The sequence below is a fragment of the Oncorhynchus keta genome, chromosome 25 (genome assembly GCF_023373465.1).
Source record: "Oncorhynchus keta strain PuntledgeMale-10-30-2019 chromosome 25, Oket_V2, whole genome shotgun sequence".
Taxonomy (NCBI): domain Eukaryota; kingdom Metazoa; phylum Chordata; class Actinopteri; order Salmoniformes; family Salmonidae; genus Oncorhynchus; species Oncorhynchus keta.
In genome coordinates this window covers 38997737-39013047 of record NC_068445.1, presented here as the reverse complement: position 1 = coordinate 39013047, position 15311 = coordinate 38997737, and the positions used below count along the sequence as shown (strand labels likewise).

General features: G+C 41.8%; 1 long non-coding RNA gene across 1 annotated transcript in view; it reads left to right on the top strand.

Annotated features, from left to right (window-relative positions):
• LOC118358579 (uncharacterized) overlaps nt 1–15311 on the top strand; it is an 18656-nt gene extending 3345 nt beyond the window's left edge. Inside the window, exon 2 of the long non-coding RNA XR_008079320.1 lies at nt 15183–15311. This is a non-coding gene — a long non-coding RNA (uncharacterized LOC118358579). The remainder of the gene's footprint in view (nt 1–15182) is intronic.

Below are 15311 nucleotides of genomic sequence, written 5' to 3'. Positions count from 1 at the left end.
CTACATACCGCCCCACTAGGCTAACTCACTAGGCTAACCACTAGGCTGCATACCGCCCCACTAGGCTAACTCACTAGGCTAACCACTAGGCTACATACCGCCCGCTAGGCTAACTCACTAGGCTAACCACTAGTCTAACTCACTAGGCTAACCACTAGGCTACCTGCCGCCCCACTAGGTTAACTCACTAGGCTAACTCACTAGGCTAACTGCCACCCCAGAATGAGAACCTTATTCTCAAACACCCCCTTTATGACACTTGACCTCATTATCGAAATGACTAACAAGCTGAAATTGTGAGAAAAAACTTTAAGAACTATTACTTTACCAACACGGAGGCATGAATGGGCTTTAATGATGTGATCAATTGTTTGCTGACTCATAATGGCTGTCTCCTTGTACCTGCAGATTGAACTAAGGGCCTCTCATTATCAAAACAAATGTCTCATGATTTGTTTATTGCTTTTTCGGACTTTTGCAGTACCAATAATTTTTGCTTTGTTAGTTGTGGAACTTGTGGTATATGGTATAATTGTGGTAAATGCATAATATCTGATTATTATAACATAACAATAATAATGAAATAGATTAATACACATCCTAATCTTAGTGATCTAAGAGGAATATTTTTGTGTGTGAAGTGCCAGTTTCGTGAGAACTGTTTATATGGCATTGACAAATAGCATGTGATGTCTAGACTTTCACAAAAAAACAGTATACTGCAACACCACTTTAACCACATCCTGTCCGTAGGCACATTTTGTTTCTTGTAAACCATGTGACTTTTTATTATATGTAGGCCAGCCAACCTGGAAAAAGTGCTTGAAAACACATTGCTCGTTACAGGCTGTAATCAAATAATAAAGGGGTAAAATAAAATACATTGAAGGCCATTTTCAAGGGGTCAAAGGTGAATTCTGGAGAAAATGTGCAAAAGCCCAATTAGAAATATCCTGAAATGTTAAATGATCTGGATTATCAAAACATAAACACTCAGACTGAGGAATGGATGCATTAATAGTGACTTTTCATAAAGTTGTTATGCTTTAAAAGGGGAAATCCAACGTTAAAACAAAACAATAACAAAGTGTTCTCTCGCTCCTGTTTCAGTAAAAAAACTGAAGGATAAACGCTGGAGAAATGTAACCACTCTCAAATTCATAGACAGAGCTATGGATGTAAGGACTGACCATCCATGATTTTTTACCAGGGCTAGCTTTCGCCAGTTGATGTACTGTAAGAGAGAGAGAGCTGGCCAAAAGTTGGCTAATGTTAGCTATTATTTTTACCTCAATCACACTAGAACTGAATCAAACAATGAAACTATCGGCCAAACGATTGAAGATTGATATTCTGACATGTTTTTCAGTGCAATGTGGGTTGAATTAGTCAGTATGTCAATGTAACGTTATTGATCTGTCAGGTTCCCTAGCTAATTCCTACTTTTCACACTGACACAGTATTAACAACTCTAACATTACAGCCTTTACTGTCATGGTGCACAGTAGAGATCTGTGCAGGACCGATTTCTTCAACCCAACTGCAGTCCCGTAATGTTATTTTAGGCGTATGCAGCTCACTTGCCAGCCATGGTTCAAGCAATTTTACGCCCTATAGGCAAAATCAAATGCGCAAAAATACCTTAAGAAAGAGGTTAAATTACTAGAGAGTCTCACATTGCCTTTATATTGTATTACTGGGCTATATCAGCCAATATGCTAGATATAGTTTGAAGAGAGCAGAGTAAGAGAGACTTGCACTTTCTCTTGAGCTATTTTTATAGCCTACCTTTTAGGAGTGGAAAGATTTTCAGAAGAAATATGGGCAATCAATATTTAGGCCTATTTCTAGGCAATGTAGTAAAGTATAGCTTAATCATAGGCCTATTTAGGAAGTACATTTCCTTGGAAAGATAATAATGTATAAATATACACCAAGGTATTTCTTTGTCATGCCTCATCTTACGAGAATCAGAATGTGACAGGGGTCTCAGCAGGGTCAGGCAGCCAGGGAAGACCCAGTCTGTGACAGAGCTGAGATACATTTTTAGAGATGCAATACTTTATTCTCTCTGTGCAGCAAACACTGGACAAGCCAGATGCTATTTTAAGGCAGTCTGACAAACCTCGAAAGTTGATTTCCAAACTGTATCAAGGGTTGATAGAGGCTTTTCCCAATGACACAAAACATGTAAAACAATGAATAAATGTGAGGAAGACCTGGGAGAAGCTATTGATGATTTGAATGCCCGGTCATGTTCATATAATCTCAGACATAAATTACTGCAGTTTAAGTCCATTCATAGAACATACTATTTGCCATTGAAATTGAAATACATGCACTCAGAAATGTCTTCCTCTGCTGGAGGGGCTGAATTCTGGCAAAGAGTATGTTCTTTTATATCAGCATGCTTACAGATTCTCCCTTCTCCCTGTTTTTGTTTGCTTGGAAATGTTGATACTGGAGACTTATCTGAAGAAACTGTGTATCCAAGAATTTATAGCAACTAAGAAATGCATTGCCATTAATTGGAAGGTTGGTTATCCTCCCACAATGTCGTTATGTATCACTAGGGTAAGGGTATACTGGGCAGCATTCATAAGGTCTGGATGCCTTATATGGAATACAGCACGGCTAAAGGAGTCTGTATTGAAAACATGCCCACGTTAGGGGAGATACCTATTTAGGCAATCCCTAGTTGCTGGGCTGCTCAGTCCTGGCTCTGGGGTTCTGCTGTCCACTTCTAAAACTAAAGTAGTGCCCCTGCATTTGACCCCTTAAAAATGACATTACAGTTTTAATATCTCTGGCCCAGAAAGTCAAATTGTTCTGAGAATCTTGGTTCAGTGGGGTCTCTCACAGTTTTCCCACAAGGTCTTCTGAGAAAGGTCCTTAGTGGCACTACATAACACAACTGCAGCCGAAAACAACAGCATTTTCATCATTTCTGTATATTTTCATGTCTTAAAGGGGCAATCAGTCGCTACATCCATTTTTTGACTTATATGAAATATATGAAATGTACCCATTTATTCTTGAAGAATATAACTTATAATTGCCTCATGAGCTTAGTTTAACTTTCGTACCCAATCATAACCCAAAATATAAGCTTGTTTTACTCCAATGTTTGTAAACAAAGTAAATGTATTCCACCAATATATATTCTGAAAACACGGTGAAAACTATCATTTTGATATCTTGGATGGTCAGTCCTCCTATCCATACCTGTCTATAAATTTAAGAGTGATCACATTTCTCCAGCCCTATCCCTTAGCTTTTATAGAAACAGTGTCGGGGATACTATTTGTGTTATTGTTTCAACTGCAGATTGGCCCTTTAATATCAACAATTTAATAAAATTGTCAATATTGTAATACATACTAAATCAAATGCCTGTGCTAAGATCTGAATAGCAGTTTTGTGGAGGATTCTATCCAAAATTCATCAAGGTATGATCATGAACATGACCAAAGTCATCAGATACTGTGAAATAAATGCAATCAAGCTTTTAGTGTTTATGAGCAACAGTACAGACTATATATATATCCCTAAGTTACATTATCGATCTAGCTACTGTACTCAATGAATTTGGAATTCGCTACAAACCAAATCATTTTGTTATTGTTTTCTTTTAAGATGTAGAAATACTACTACTAGGCACATTTTAAAATATAAACCTGAAATAAAAATCACTTTGATGATATATTCAGTGAAAATGATTGAAATGTTTATGTTAACTGTGTCTTCGTTACATATGACATTAAAACTTTTATGGATTCCACGGTAACGGAATTGTACTGTTACTCCCGATTTTTTTCACTTTAAAATGTATGTCAAAAAAACAACAACATTGATTTCAAAGTGTAAACAAACCGTGCAACTCTTTGACTACTCAGACTACTTTGAAAAATGTAGACAAAACATTTCACTAAAACACATTTACTGGAGATGCAACGGTTTTTTATACGACCACGTTTTTTTCCAAAACCGAATTGAACTACAACAAGTGAAGTGGTCATTTATGAACATTTTAACATCTTGGCCGTGTTCTGTTATAATCTCCACCCGGCACAGCCAGAAGAGGACTGGCCACCCCTCATAGCCTGGTTCCTCTCTAGGTTTCTTCCTAGGTTCTGGCCTTTCTAGGGAGTTTCTCGTAGCCACCGTGCCTCTACACCTGCATTGCTTGCTGTTTGGGGTTTTAGGCTGGGTTTCTGTACAGCACTTTGAGATATCAGCTGATGTACGAAGGGCTATATAAATACATTTGATTTGATTTGATTTACACCCGGTAACAGCATTATGGTAACTGAATTGCATCATGGCTACCTGATCTGTACTACAGAGAATTGCATAATTATGGATATGAATGTCATTCTCTTCATGGTGATGTATCCTGAAAATGTATACAATGGTAGGAATATGCATTATCATCCTTTGCATATACAGTATGAGTATTATTCTACAGACTGGCTTTTATTCTAATGAGCTCTGCACCCAAACAAGACCAAATTTGGTTGGTCCAGACAACTCTGAACCAATCACAGATGTCTATTCTTCACAAGTTTGGACAGCACAGTAGAGTACAGTACAGCAGAGCACATTACAGTTCAGTACAGTAGAGTACAGTATAGTTCAGTACAGTACAGTACAGTACAACACAGTACATTATACTGTACTCTCCTGAACTATACTCTACTCCAGTGGTTTTCAACTGGTGTGCCTTGAGGAACTCTCAGGTGTGCCGTGAAACCGTTCCTAATCTTGATCATATTTTGGAACACTCACGTATAAACATGCCCTGTGGAATGCACATTGCATTCTGACCGGGAGCAGCTGTGCCGCTCAGATAATACATTGAATTGCAAGCATATGGTTACATATCGTTGTTTCAATTTGAAGGGTGGGCATCACGAGCAAAGACATTTGTATAATTGTATTCACCTGTGAGAACCGTTGGCACAGGCAAGTCTGATTAGGTTTAGCTGTACCACACGCGCTGCCATAGAAAAAAAATGGAGCATTGCTTTGTGTCTGCGGTTGCACATTTACAATGCAGAAAACCCCTCGTTTCTAGCTCAAACCTTTCAAAACAAAATATCTATTTTACCAGAGTTACACTTTCTCTCGGAGCGGATTTGCGTGACGCTCTTAAAGGTGTACACGCAAATGAATCATAATAAGTAAGTGTAACAGTATAACTTTAGACCGTCCCCTCGCCCATACCCGGGCGCGGACTGAAACTGCTTTTCAACGTCCATGGACGTCTGGTGCCGGTCGGTGCTCAGGGGCTGCAGATGCTAGTTACAGTAAATGGAAAGAGAGGGGGCTCATGGGTAGGTGTCAGTAAGAGCCAGGAGAGGTGACATTAACTGGAGAGAGAGAGGCAGAGAGATGATCTGAACATAACAGTATGCCAGTGGAAGGGAGGACAGTAGCAGGTGAACCAACTGTGATTTGTGATTACCATGATAATTCTGTTATCGAATTTTGGGTAATTCTGTTACCAATTTGGTATCACTTAATAATTCATAAATCAAAATGCATGTCAGTAAAAACTAATTGAAAGGTGTACTTGTTAGAACTAATTGAAAGGTGTACTTGTTAGAACTAATTGAAAGGTGTACTTGTTAGAACTAATTGAAAGGTGTACTTGTTAGATCTGTCAACTTTCATTATACTCCAACATCATGAGGGAGAGAAATTAGGAAATATCTTAAAGATATGTGTTTTGGATAATTTTTTATTTTATTATTTTTATTTTACCTTTATATAACTAGGCAAGTCAGTTAAGAACAAATTCTTATTTTCAATGACCCTGGGCTAACTGCCTTGTTCAGGGGCAGAACGACAGATTTTTACCTTGTCAGCTCAGGGATGGGATTGGGATCTTGCAAACTTCCGGTTACTAGTCCAATGCTCTAACCACTAGGCTACCTGATATTAAATTATATTTCCACACTATGAGGTCAAAATAACACTCGGAAATTGTGAAAATTATGATAAAATTCCCTTTTTGTGTATGAGGTGATTGAAACAAATTATGGAATTTCAGCCTGTTCAGGTGGGATGGAGTTTTTGGCCCAGATCATGACATCACAATCTGATCTAATTATTCTGACCAATGACCAGTCATCTTTTATTTGCATATGTATCCTCCTTTAAAGGGGTAAGTAGAGTAAGCTCTAGAGCAGAGATGGACAACTGATGGCTCGTGGGCTGCGGCACCCCTTTTGTAGGCCTACGGACCAACAATACAAAATAAATACACACATATTGTCACGTTCTGACCTTAGTTCCTTTGTTTTGTCTTTTGTTTTAGTATGGTCAGAGCGTGAGTTGGGTGGGTTGTCTATGTTAGTTTTTCTAGAATTTTCTATTTCTGTGTTTGGCCTGGTATGGTTCTCATTCAGAGGCAGCTGTCAATCGTTGTCCCTGATTGAGAAACATATTTAGGTAGCCTGTGTTCTATTGTGGTTTGTGGCTGGTTATTTTCAGTCTTTGTGTGTCTGCTCCAGATAGAACTGTTTCGGTTTTCACTTTGTTGTTTTGTATTTTGAAGTGTTAAGTTTCATTTAAAAAAGAAGACAAACACTTACCACGCTGCGCTTTGGTCCGATCCTTCTTCCACCTCTGAATGCCGTTACACATATATGTATATATTTATACACAGTACCAGTCAAAAGTTTGAACACCTAGTCATTCCAGGGTTTTTCTTTATTTTTACTATTTTCTACTTTGTAGTATAGTAGTGAAGACATCAAAACTAATAACACTTATGGAATCATGTTGTACCCAAAAGAGTGTCAAACAAATCAAAATATTTTATATTTGAGATTCTTCAAAGTAGCCACCCTTTTCCTTGATGACAGCTTTGCACACTGTTGGTATTCTCTCAACCAGCTTCATGAGGTGGTCACCGGGAATGCATTTACATTAATAGGTGTGCCTTGTTAAAAGTTCATTTGTGCAATTTCTAACCATCTTAATGCATTTAATCCAATCAGTTGTATTGTTACAAGGTAGGGGTGGTATACAGAAGATAAGTCCATATTATGGCAAAAACAGCTCAAATAAGCAATGAAAACGACAGTTCATCATTAATTTAACATTTACATTTAAGTCATTTAGCAGACGCTCTTATTTAAGACATGAAGGTCGCAAAACCATCAAGCGCTATGATGAAACTGGCTCTCATGAGGACCGCCACAGGAAAAGACCCAGAGTTACCTCTGCTGCAGAGGATAAGTTCATTAGAGTTACCAGCCTCAGAAATCGGCAATTAACTGCACCTCAGATTGCGCCTCACAGAGTTTAAGTAACAGACACATCTCAACATCAACTGTACAGAGGAGACTGCGTGAATCAGGCCTTGATGGTCAAATTGCTGAAAAGAAACCACTACTAAAGGCCACCAATAAGAAGAAGAAACTTGCTTGGGCCAAGAAACACGAGCAATGGACATTAGACCGGTGGAAATCTGTCCTTTGGTCTGATAAGTCCAATTTTGTGATTTTTGGTTCCAACCTCCGTGTCTTTGTGAGATGCAGAGAAGGTGAACAGATTATCTCTGCATGTGTGGTTCCCACCGTGAAGCATGGAGGAGGAGGTGTGATGGTGATTTGCTGGTGACACTGTCAGTGATTTATTTAGAAGTCAAGGAACACTTAACCAGCATGGCTATGCCATCTCATTTGGTTTGCGCATAGTGGGACTATCATCTGTTTTTCAACAGGACAATGACCCAAAACACACCTCCAGGCTGTGTAAGGGCTATTTGACCAAGAAGGAGAGTGATGGAGTGCTGCATCAGATGACCTGGCCTCCACAATCATCCGACCTCAACCCAATTGAGATGTCTTGGGATGAGTTGGACCGCAGAGTGAAGGAAAAGCAGCCAACAAGTGCTAAGCATATGTGGGAACTCCGTCAAGACTGATGGAAAAGCATTCCTCATGAAACTGGTTGAATTACCGACCGAGGGGGAGGCCCAGTTATCATATAAAAATATAAAAATTCAAAACAATTAAACTGCAAACATTTGCCTCCACCCTATGGCAAAATGTGTAGAATTGCATGAAATTAATTAGAACATTTCTAAATCTTCTCTCTCCCGATGCCAAAATGTGTAGAATTGCAGCAATCTTGCTTAAAAACTGGAACATTATCTCTACGCCCCATGGCAAAATGTGCAGAATTGGAGGAAATTAACTATTTCTTTTTAAATGCCCTCTTCGCTGTTGTAACGTGCATTGTTTGAGGGAGACCAAGGCGCAGCGTAATTTGTGGTCATCATATTTATTTAAATGAGATCCACCAACAAAATAACAAAGTGAAACCAAAACGACCGTCCCGTTCCGCCGTTCCGTGGGCTACAAGAGCTGTACAAAAAACAACATCCCACAAAATGAAGGTGGCAAAACAGGCTGCCTATGTATGATTCCCATTCAGAGACAATGATAGACAGCTGTCCCTGATTGAGAACCATACCTGGCCAAAACATAGAAATAAAGAACATAGAGTTTCCCAAGCTGTCAGGATGGACGCCAAAAACATTTTGCGCGTCGGTATGGATGTGGGTATTGCTACTCATGATGAGTTCCATATTTTTGTGGCCCCCTAACTCCATCAAAGTTGCCAATCCCTTCTCTAGAGCCTACACCAGGGTTCCCCAACTGGTGGCCCCTGGGCTGAATTTGGCCCATGGGTGGTTTTATTTGGCCACCATGTTTTCTGAGCAAAAATACACCAGGAAATCATTTGTAAGTGATTTTCATTTTGGAAATCTGTTCCCAACTATTCCCACTCAGAATAGAGAGACGTAGTGAATTCAGACCACTTGACTTTTTCCACATTTTGTTACTTTACAGCCTTATTCTAAAGTGGATGAAATTATTTTTTCCCCTCATCAATCTACACAAAAACCCATAATGACAAAGCAAAAACAGGTTTTTAGAAATTTTAGCAACGTTATTCAAAATAAAAATCTGAAATATCACATTTACATAAGTATTCAGACCCATTACTCAGTACTTTGTTGAAGCACCTTTGGCAGTGATTATTATAGCCTTGAGATGTCATGGCTACAAGCTTGGCACACCTGTATTTGGGAGTTTCTCCCATTCTTCTCTGCAGATTCTCTCAAGCTCTGTCAGGTTGGATGGGGAGCGTCGCTGCACAGCTATTTTCAGGTCTCTGGAGATGTTCGATCAGGTTCAAGATCAGGCTCTGGCTGGGCCACTCAAGGACATTCAAACACTTGTCCCAAGCCACTCCTGTGTCGTCTTGGATGTGTGCTTAGGGTCGTTTTCCTGTTGGAAGGTCAACCTTCACCCCCAGTCTGAGATCCTGAACGCTATGGAGCACTTTTTCATCAATGATCTCTCTGTACTTTGCTCCATTCATCTTTCCCTCGTTCCTGACTAGTCTCTCAGTCCCTGCTGCTGAAAAACATCCCCACAGCATGATGCTGCCACCACGCTTCACCGTAGGGATGGTGCCACGTTTCCTCCAGATGTGACGCTTGGCATTCAGGCCAAGGAGTTCAATATTGGTTTCATCAGACCAGAGAATCTTGTTTCTCATGGTCTGAGAATCCTTTAGCTGCCCTTTGGCAAACTCTAAGCAAGCTGTCATGTGCTTTTTACTGAGGAGTGGCTTCCGTCTGGCCACTCTACAATAAAGACCTGATTGGTGGAGTGCTGCAGAGATGGTTGTCCTTCTGGAAGATTCTCCCATCTCCACAGAGGAACTCTGGAGCTCCTTCAGAGTGACCATCAGGTTCTTAGTCACCTCCCTGACTGAGGCCCTCCTCCCCTGATAGCTAAGTTTGGCCGGGCGGCCAGCTCTAGGAAGAGTCTTGGTAGTTCCAAACTTCTTCCATTTAAGAGTGATAGAGGCCACTGTTTCCTTGGGGACCTGGTACAAAGAACATCCAGGCAACTTAAACACAACTGTGGGAAGCATTGAGTCAACATGGGCCAGCATCCATGTGGAACGCTTTTCGGCAGCTTGTAGAGTCCATGAATTGAAGCTGTTCTGAGGGAGAAACTCAATATGAGGAAGGTATTCCTAATGTTTTCTATACATAACAGGCCTACACTTAATAAAAAAATTTCAAAGGGGATCTTCAGCTGTCCCCATAGGAAAGCCCTTTTGGTACCATGTAGAACCCTCTGTAGAAAGGGTTCTTCAATAGGGACAGCCCAAGAACCCTTTTAGGTTCTAGATAGCACCGTTTTTTCTAAGAGTGCATGGGCAGGATGTGGTTAAGACATTTTTGGGGGTATAAACCTAGCCTAAGGATAAGAAGTCACATGGTTTGCAATAAACACAATGTGGGCAGGATGTGTTAAAGAAAAATATATATTTAAAGGCCCGAGTTGGCAATGTAAGATGTAAACAGCAACATCGGGCTGATTTCTGTAACAGTTAAGAGCGTTGAAGCCCGAGGATAAACTTCTCAGCTGTTTTGGTCCTATAGCTACCACATGGTAGCAGCGTGTACCACCCTGTGCACAGTCCCGCGCAGATACATCCGTGGTCCTGCATTATGCTCATCTGAATATCTGCGATGCTGCTCGTGGCAACGTCACATCGCTGAGTCTCAGTGTAAGTTATACAACATTTTAATAGGTTTCTCAGTGTTACTCTGTTTGACGTTGAACATTATCCCCTATCAGGATAGAGATTTGACCTTTGTGAACATCTGTGGGTGAATTGTTCATCTTTCTGCTGAATCAGAAGGCCCATCACAGTGTATGCTTTGATATCATATTATTGCATATTGGATCTGGGCGGAAAATAGTGATATTTTGCAGTTTATTCTATTTGTATTTGTTTACATAGTTGAGGTAGTTTCATGTGAAGGATAAACTAAAGGCATTTATATTCAAATACAGAAAAATAAATTATTTTAACATATTTTGAATACTTCTCAGAAAACCACTTTATATATTATAACACCTTGTAAAAAAAATCATGTATAATAGGTTAGTAAATAGTTTATTTATAATTTATTAATCATTACTCCCACATTTGTAAATGTTAGTAAGCTAGTTATTCACACATTTATAAACAACTTATAAAGCTGAGATCCACGGCAGTGGGAAACAGAGCCATGGCTGCCCTACCACGGTCTCTATTGTTTTTGGCAGCCCACCACGGTCTCTATTGTTTTTGGCTGCCCTACCACAGTCTCTATTGTTTTTGGCTGCCCCACCACGGTCTCTATTGTTTTTGGCTGCCCTACCACGGTCTCTATTGTTTTTGGCTGCCCCACCACGGTCTCGATTGTTTTTGGCTGCCCACCACGGTCTCTATTGTTTTTGGCTGCCCTACCACGGTCTCTATTGTTTTTGGCTGCCCCACCACGGTCTCTATTGTTTTTGGCTGCCCCTCCACGGTCTCTATTGTTTTTGGCTGCCCTACCACGGTCTCTATTGTTTTTGGCTGCCCTACCACAGTCTCTATTGTTTTTGGCTGCCCCTCCACGGTCTCTATTGTTTTTGGCTGCCCCACCACGGTCTCTATTGTTTTTGGCTGCCCTACCACGGTCTCTATTGTTTTTTGGCTGCCCCACCACGGTCTCTATTGTTTTTGGCTGCCCCACCACGGTCTCAATTGTTTTTGGCTGCCCCACCACGGTCTCTATTGTTTTTGGCTGCCCTACCACAGTCTCTATTGTTTTTGGCTGCCCCTCCACGGTCTCTATTGTTTTTGGCTGCCCCACCACGGTCTCTATTGTTTTTGGCTGCCCCTCCACGGTCTCTATTGTTTTTGGCAGCCCACCACGGTCTCTATATTGTTTTTGGCTGCCCTACCACGGTCTCTATTGTTTTTGGCTGCCCCTCCACGGTCTCTATTGTTTTTGGCTGCCCCACCACGGTCTCTATTGTTTTTGGCTGCCCTACCACGGTCTCTATTGTTTTTGGCTGCCCCACCACGGTCTCTATTGTTTTTGGCTGCCCTACCACGGTCTCTATTGTTTTTGGCTGCCCCTCCACGGTCTCTATTGTTTTTGGCTGCCCCTCCACGGTCTCTATTGTTTTTGGCTGCCCTACCACGGTCTCTATTGTTTTTGGCTGCCCCTCCACGGTCTCTATTGTTTTGGCTGCCCCACCACGGTCTCTATTGTTTTTGGCTGCCCTACCACGGTCTCTATTGTTTTTGGCTGCCCCACCACGGTCTCTATTGTTTTTGGCTGCCCTACCACGGTCTCTATTGTTTTTGGCTGCCCCTCCACGGTCTCTATTGTTTTTGGCTGCCCCACCACGGTCTCTATTGTTTTTGGCTGCCCTACCACGGTCTCTATTGTTTTTGGCTGCCCCTCCACGGTCTCTATTGTTTTTGGCTGCCTCACCAGGGTCTCTATTGTTTTTGGCTGCCCTACCACGGTCTCTATTGTTTTTGGCTGCCCTACCACGGTCTCTATTGTTTTTGGCTGCCCTACCACGGTCTCTATTGTTTTTGGCTGCCCACCACGGTCTCTATTGTTTTTGGCTGCCCACCACGGTCTCTATTGTTTATGGCTGCCTCACCAGGGTCTCTATTGTTTTTGGCTGCCCTACCACGGTCTCTATTGTTTTTGGCTGCCCTACCACGGTCTCTATTGTTTTTGGCTGCCCTACCACGGTCTCTATTGTTTTTGGCTGCCCTACCACGGTCTCTATTGTTTTTGGCTGCCCCTCCACAGTCTCTATTGTTTTTGGCTGGCCCACCACGGTCTCTATTGTTTTTGGCTGCCTCACCAGGGTCTCTATTGTTTTTGGCTGCCCTACCACAGTCTCTATTGTTTTTGGCTGCCCCACCACGGTCTCTATTGTTTTTGGCTGCCTCACCACGGTCTCTATTGTTTTTGGCTGCCCTACCACGGTCTCTATTGTTTTTGGCTGCCCCACCACGGTCTCTATTGTTTTTGGCTGCCCCACCACGGTCTCTATTGTTTTTGGCTGCCCCTCCACGGTCTCTATTGTTTTTGGCTGCCCCACCACGGTCTCTATTGTTTTTGGCTGCCCCACCACGGTCTCTATATTGTTTTTGGCTGCCCTACCACGGTCTCTATTGTTTTTGGCTGCCCCTCCACGGTCTCTATTGTTTTTGGCAGCCCACCACGGTCTCTATATTGTTTTTGGCTGCCCTACCACGGTCTCTATTGTTTTTGGCTGCCCCTCCACGGTCTCTATTGTTTTTGGCTGCCCTACCACGGTCTCTATTGTTTTTGGCTGCCCCTCCACGGTCTCTATTGTTTTTGGCTGCCTCACCAGGGTCTCTATTGTTTTTGGCTGCCCTACCACGGTCTCTATTGTTTTTGGCTGCCCTACCACGGTCTCTATTGTTTTTGGCTGCCCTACCACGGTCTCTATTGTTTTTGGCTGCCCACCACGGTCTCTATTGTTTTTGGCTGCCCACCACGGTCTCTATTGTTTATGGCTGCCTCACCACGGTCTCTGTTTATGGCTGCCTCACCACGGTCTCTATTGTTTTTGGCTGCCCTAACACGGTCTCTATTGTTTTTGGCTGCCCTACCACGGTCTCTATTGTTTTTGGCTGCCCTACCACGGTCTCTATTGTTTTTGGCTGCCCTACCACGGTCTCTATTGTTTTTGGCTGCCCCTCCACGGTCTCTATTGTTTTTGGCTGCCCCACCACGGTCTCTATTGTTTTTGGCTGCCCCACCACGGTCTCTATTGTTTTTGGCTGCCCTACCACGGTCTCTATTGTTTTTGGCTGCCCCACCACGGTCTCTATTGTTTTTGGCTGCCCCACCACGGTCTCTATTGTTTTTGGCTGCCCCACCACGGTCTCTATTGTTTTTGGCTGCCCCACCACGGTCTCTATTGTTTTTGGCTGCCCCACCACGGTCTCTATTGTTTTTGGCTGCCCTAACACGGTCTCTATTGTTTTTGGCTGCCCCACCACGGTCTCTATTGTTTTTGGCTGCCCCACCACGGTCTCTATTGTTTTTGGCTGCCCCACCACGGTCTCTATTGTTTTTGGCTGCCCCACCACGGTCTCTATTGTTTTTGGCTGCCCTACCACGGTCTCTATTGTTTTTGGCTGCCCTATCACGGTCTCTATTGTTTTTGGCTGCCCTACCACGGTCTCTATTATTTTGGCAGCCCCACCACGGTCTCTATTGTTTTTGTTGTTGAGCTCAGGAATGTCACCCAGTGTGATTTAAAAAAATGATCAGTACATAGTATTGTTACTGCATTGTCGGAACTAGAAGCACAAGCATTTCGCTACACTCGCATTAACATCTGCTAACCATGTGTATGTGACAAATACATTTGATTTTAATTGATTTGTGCTCATCTGTCGTGCGTACAATGACGGGGGGGGTAACTTTCAGTAACTTTGTTGTTGTAATATTGCACTTTCTCTTCAAGCACTTTTTGATTGCAAATAGTTTTGAATGTCTATGATATCATATAGTGCTTGAAGAAATATTGCTCGTAACAGGCTGTCTGTCTGTCATCCGTGCTAAAACAAACATTGATGGGGTGATACACATTTAATCATAAAATCAAATCTATTTTTTTTGTTTGTCACATACACATGGTTATCAGATGTTAATGTGAGTGTAGCGAAATGCTACATACATGTTTACTCCGTGTGTTTGTATGTCATAATGAACAACAAATCTTCAATAAATTGATTTGACGTTGCCATTTTACAAGTACATGTATTTAAGTATACTGTACATTGATGTTAGTCATATATTTAGTGAATATGGCTGAAATCTATCATTACCTCAAAGATGTTAACATTGACTGCATTTACAATTGTCCCCCTAGTAACTCTGCCCCACAATGTCAGATCCTCACAGGGTAAAATAGCTTATTATTCAGAAGTGTCCTTCTGAATAGTTAGAGGGGACTTACATGTATTTTCATGTTGTCAACATTTTCGACTATCCTATTTGGGTGCTTGTACATTTTACCCCTTAGATATGACAATAGGCCTACAGTTTTCACATCTCTGGCCTAGAAAGTCACTTTCCTATGAGGTAAAGTTCTCCTGGTTCAGTAGCGTCTCTTCCAGTTTCCTCAGAGGGATGATGGGGAATATGCTTTGACTTAAAGCATTATGCAAAATGTAAATATAAATATGTTTATTCCACAGTCTAATTATGTATGACATGTTTGAATGTAGATTGTGTTTTTACCCTTTTATTCTAGTTTCTGTGGCTTGAAGCCTGACTACATCACAGGGAGAACATAGAACTTAGAGGGAAGTCAGTGACACCATAGAGAGAAGAGAGAAGGAGATGGATGCCCATTGACCATGGCTTCCCATCCAGGGGGAAA